At 35.0% G+C, this 6000-nt stretch overlaps 1 long non-coding RNA gene across 1 annotated transcript in view; it reads left to right on the top strand.

Moving 5' to 3' along the window:
• Positions 1–5136: 5136 nt before the first annotated feature.
• LOC150100890 (uncharacterized) overlaps positions 5137–6000 on the top strand; it is a 108609-nt gene continuing 107745 nt past the window's right edge. Inside the window, exon 1 of the long non-coding RNA XR_016549183.1 lies at positions 5137–5728. This is a non-coding gene — a long non-coding RNA (uncharacterized LOC150100890). The remainder of the gene's footprint in view (positions 5729–6000) is intronic.

Here is a 6000-nt window from a genome sequence, read left to right as displayed (position 1 = left end):
CAGTGACCACTTCCTAGTTAAAATAAAATTAAAATTACCACCTAAATGGCTACAAGTAACAAGAACAGAAAGAAAAATCGAAACATTTGTTTATAAAACTAGACGATTGAATGACACAAATGTACAATGACTACATGAAGAATTAACCAGTATCTAGATAAAATAAAACAAAATGAAGAAATACAAATAGAATGGCTTAATATAAAAACGATACTAAATGCAGCAGCAAATGAAAACTTAGGAAAGACCAACAAATTCAATAAAATGAAAAAACTAAAGATCTTGGATGATACAATCAAAGAAATTATCAAAAAAGAAAAAAGAAGCCTATCACAAATGGTTAAGCAGTAAAAGATCAGAAGATGAAATAGAATATAAAAGAATAAGAGCCATTGCTAAAAGAGAAGTCAGAAAAAGACATAGAGAATCATGGAACAAAGTTGTTTCTAAGTTAGAACATAATTCATATAAAATAAGACCCAATGTATATAAGATTTTGAAACTCTTACATGCAGATACCAAAGAAAACTTAAAATTAAACACCGAATTGAAATTAGAAGAATTTCTAAATTTCTATACAGAACTGTGGACAGAGAAATATTTTAAAAAAGACAACTGGCAAACAATTAACGAAAATGAAAAGGAAATAACTAAAGAAGAATTAGAAATCAGCCTGAAAGAAACAAGAAATGGAAAATCACCTGGAGAAGATAAGCTAGGTTCAGAACTATATAAATACGCAGGAACAAGATTCAAAGAAAGACTCTTATTATTTTTAAATAAAATTTACTCAACTGGTATTCCCCCAATAGAATGAAAAAAAAAAGCAATTGTGATTCCTATCTTTAAAAAAGGTAATAGAGATGACCCTAAAAACTATAGCGGTATCAGTATACTAAATTCCTGTTACAAAATATATAGCAGAATCTCAAATAGCAAACTAATGAAATATTCCGAAAACTTTATTTTAGAAGTACAGAATGGGTTTAGAAAAGGACGATCATGTATAGACCCAGCCTTCTGCCTAAAATTAATAATAGAGAAAAGAAGAGAATATAATTTAGAAACACATAATGCATTTATTGACTTTGAAAAAGCATTTGACAAAGTTAAAAGAAACATATTATTTAACATATTAAAAGAAAGACAAATACAAATAATATCCTAAAAGCTATCACAAGTATATATGAAAATAATCAAATATTAAATAATATTAAATCACGAGCTATCATATACGAGAGAGATAAACCAAGGGGTCCGACAGGGATGTCCCCTCTCAGCAACTCTTTTTAATATCTACTTAAATGAAATAATAATAAAATGGAATAAAAATTTACATCAAGGAATTAAACTTTCTCCGACAGTTAACTTAAACACTCTCCTCTTTGCCGACGTCAAATAATATTTATAAATTCTGAAGATAACTTACAGAAAGCTATTTTAGATCTAAATGAGATATCCAAAGATTATGGTATGATAATATCAACAGAAAAATAAAAACTATGGCTTTTAAAGGACAAGATCCAGCAAGAACTAAAATAGTAATAGATAACAAGATCTTAGAACAGGTGAATTCATTTAACTACCTAGGATGTATGATCACATATGAAAATGAAAAAGATATAAACGTAAAAATTGCAAAATATTTAAAAATAACAGGTGTAATTAACTCTATATTTAAACCAAACCTAGTTCCAAAACCAACCAGGCTAAAAGTATACAATACATTAGCCCTACCAGTCTTGATGCATGGAAGCGAAATCTGGACAATAAAACAAAAAGACAAAGATTAATAACAGCTGAAATGAAGTTTATGAGAAAAACTGCAAAGTATACCCTATTCGATCACAAAAGAAACGAAGAAATTATGAAAGAATTAAACCAAGAACCAGTAATTGAAAAAATTAAAAAATATAAACATAGATGGATGGAACACGTTCAAAGAATGAAAACAGAAAGATTACGAAAACAAGCCTTAAAGTAGAAGCCATTAGGAAAAAGAAAACCAGGACGTCCTCTTAAACGATTCAGCGATGGCGTCTAAGGCCGGAACAGGCCATGCTAGGCCTAAATCCTTGATACGCATGATGATGATGATGTAAATAGTTATTTGAAAATAAATGGAGGACAAAAATATCTGAAAAAATGTAATATTAAAATAATATTAATTTTTGATAGAGGGGGGACATGTCATCTATTGCATCAGGTTCGTCAGTGTGTTGGCAGTATAAATCCAATTTCAGTTGCTAAGGTTAAATATATTGTTGTTGTGGTTATAGCCTGTCGGCTGTTTAGGGGCAGCTATATATATACGCCACCATCTAGGGAAATGATTATGAGCAAGGTGGTTTTTCGTTGCCTTCCTTGCCGTACTATATCCTATGACTGTAGCCTGTGTGTTCACGGGGCCGGTTTGCCTGCTTGTGGGATGAAAACCCCCAGATAAATTGGCAGAAAAAACCCTGCTGTCCATGCCCAAGACCGGCTAACTTGGCTATGGCTGAGAAAGATCCTTCAGCTCCTCACGTCATCGACGGAAATCGAACCTGGGACACTCCTTCCCCAGCATATCGTTGCGAAGCGATAGCCACTAGGCTAACCACGCAGATCTTAAGTATATTTCTTCGCATTAAAAAAAAAATAAAATAATAATAAGCAAGTGCGTATAGCAATATTCTTTTGTTATGACTGGCCTCTGTATGACCATCATCGTCTGAAATCGGGACGAGAAAATTATATCGTGTTCTCATTATGGCTTTCATCCATAATCGCACCCAAAGACAAAATTACAAAGGGATTTAGGAGTCGAAAGGTGTATCGATGGGTGGCCAATTTCAACGGTTATTCCGACTGATCTACTTTCGGAGGTGAAATTGGCTTTGAGATAATCGTAAAATTTTGGCAGTTGGTGAGGATCTCTAGATTCGAGATGAATGTGAGAAATGGTGCGCAGACATGCATTCTTCGTACTACATTTTCTGGTTGTAGATCATCAAGACTTCGCAATAAAACTGCGCCTCCGTAACTCAATTGGAAGAACGACGGTACGTTGCGCCCTTCGATTAGAAAAGGCCTAAGTTCGATTCTCGTCATGATGGGAGGAATCTTTAAATGGACTTTTTCAACTGAAGGTGAGTTAGCCGATCTCACACGAAGGTAGCAGGGTTTTTTTCGGCCGGAAACTCGGGTTTTTCATTCCCGCATACAGACAAATCGGCCCTTCAGAACACACGCCATTTACAGATACTTGTTGTTGGTGGTGGGCGGTAGATGGCGTTGATGTAGTTGATTGGTAGTAAAAGATCGGTGTAGTGGTGGAGACGGAGAGTTGTACAGTGGGTGTCCTCCCGCGATGAATCTTCGGTCTGCTTGGAGGTGTCACGAATAATAAGAAAGCTTTCTTGTTTAGCCACAACTTCTACAGATAAAATAAGAACAACACGAAATGCCTTCGACTCTCTTGAGTAGTTCTGAGAAACTTTGCTAAACACTTTTCGTGTCACTGACGGGAATCAAACCCAGGGGGGGGTCTTTCCGACCGAAAGGCTTCATCTATACTGACTGAGCTAGGGAGGCTCTAAAATGGACTATGATGATTTACGACAGAATGTATGGCTACTATTTGAAACGTAATATGCGTGTAAATTTCTTGTGTTTTCTGACCTGTTTTTTTTTATTCATTTTACGAGAGTAAAAGCTCGAGCATCCAGTACGGAAAACACCGCCTTCTCCATATGGAACTGATAAACTCACCTTCATTTGAAAAGTCCTAAAAATTCTTGAATGCCGTACATACAGCACGGAAATTCAAGTCTACTCATCACCTGCGAATAGCAGAGGACTTCATCATGTTTAGATCCTGCATTAATTTCGTCCAATTTCAATTACAAAGAGGCCGTTGGTGACTTCTGTATTGTAGCTTGTTTTATATTTTATGTCATTTAATATCTTTAATTCCTTGTAAATGTTTGGTGTGTTTCTCTTTCACAGAATTGCTTCCTTTGTTGTATTGACTTCCTTTTTATCCTCAACCGACGACACTGTCTTTAATCAATTGATCATAATCCGTCCACTGAATTAATATAGTTAGACAATTGCAAACTATCTGTCCACTCTTAATAAGTCTAAATCGGTCAAAACAAAGAGAAGTGACATAAAGCCCGTTTTACTGAAAAAGTAATATTAATAGCTAATTATAAATTATTCAGTAAATAAATACTAATTTTATCCATATTTATTTTTAATTTAAATTCAAGTTTTAAATTTAAAAATATTTTTCAATTTAAAAACAAAACTGCTTTGAAATTTTAATAGTTTTAAGTTTAAAACCAAAAAGAGTTAAACAAAAACGAAAAAAAGCTAGTTTAACTAGTTTTAAATTTAAACCTAATTAAACTAGTTTTGTGGACGTCTTTTAAGTCCAATAAAAACAAGCAAAAAAGTAACCGCTTCTCCTGTTTAATGTCGTTTGCAGTTCGGGCCTCCTTGGCACTCAATGCTAAACCAATTTCGGCATCATTGGTCGACACAGCGCAAACCGTTCTCTCGTTCTCATACTCAGGAGAAGAGTTTCTTACACTGTTGAGTTAATTGCACGTAACCTAAGACCACCTGCTACTTCTTCAAGTAGCTGTGAAGCTGCCAGTGAAAGTTGCTCTGGTGATTTTTTGTCTCATTATGGTCTCAGCTGTCTTACAGAAGCCACAGGAAGCAGTTTGTTATTCACCTCTTCTCCCCTTCTCCCCCTAAAAAAATTATCCCTACATCAAAACTGTACTTCCCTGAATTGAATTGATTTCTGTAACTACCCCACTCCTAACTCGCGATCTCTCATGCTTTGAAGTTAATAATTATGTGGACAGTGATACTCAAATAACTACGAACCACTGAGTGCATAGAGCAATATGATACGCTATTAGAAATTTGTTTTGGTAAACCATGGGGGAAAAAAAAAAAAAAAATGAACATTTCAGTCTCCCGACAAGGGAGTAGTTCCGTTTTTGTCCACTAGATGTCACTACTGCATTTGACTTGCACTAGCATCTTGTTTCAGTATAAGAGTTTGCTAATGAGACGTAATAGACAATTTAAAACTCCTTTTCAACACAAAGTGCATGACTTCGTTATCAGCTTAAAAGCAGTCAAGCTATTTTCGTCCTCATAGAAAATGTTGCCGATAGTCTAATGCTTTCGGATGATTCATTCGATGGGAAAATCATTTCTTAGGCGAACGATGGCCTCGTGATCTGCAGAACTAAATCTTTAGTTCAGGAAGCAGACTGCAGAGAGAATGCAGTTAGTAAAGGAAGAGAAAGATGAAAGAGAAGATCAAAAATACCGAAAGAGAGCGATGCAAATTAGGCACGCAAGATTAACTATTTGCTCAAAGATTCTGGAATGAGTGGCGTAATACAGATCAATTAGACACTCTATGGAAAACTGTAAATGACAGCTTAGCCTTTGAGTTTCATGAATTTATATTCCAATTTGGGGCTTGCAGCTCAGTCATAGAACATTCGACAATTAAATTCTGCCAACTGCTTTGATTATTTTGATATGCCAAACTTGTTATCCGGTTTATAGTATTAAGTGAATGCAACAGTCCGAGATACACACGTCTAGTTCCATCGCATATCTATCTGGAAGAGCACACGCGATACTCATGGACTTAAAAATGACCCCGAAAATTAATCACGGAGGTTGACACCAAAATTGTGAACACAGAAAAGTAAGTGAGCTTTTTTATTCTTCTTTAACACCGTCAGTCAGTAGGACATTCGTATAGAAAGGTGCGTTTTGTATTTAAAAAAATTTATTTTCAATGTAATAAGTGCAATTCTAATCCCTAAAAAAATAATTAATTTGACTTTCCTGACTGTCCCAAAGACTACCCCAAAATTGATAAACCAGCCGAAGAACACACACATTTAAAATAACCAATTTAAGTGGCTCATGGCCTTAATTAGTACATTTTTGCTTCCCAGCTACACTTGAGTCTAC

Source organism: Typopeltis vanoorti, chromosome 12 (assembly GCF_054136105.1).
Source record: "Typopeltis vanoorti isolate ZY-2024b chromosome 12, IOZ_Tvanoo_1.0, whole genome shotgun sequence".
Classification (NCBI taxonomy): Eukaryota; Metazoa; Arthropoda; class Arachnida; order Uropygi; family Thelyphonidae; genus Typopeltis; species Typopeltis vanoorti.
Note: the sequence above shows the minus strand (reverse complement) of the source record. Positions and strands in the feature narration are given on the sequence as shown.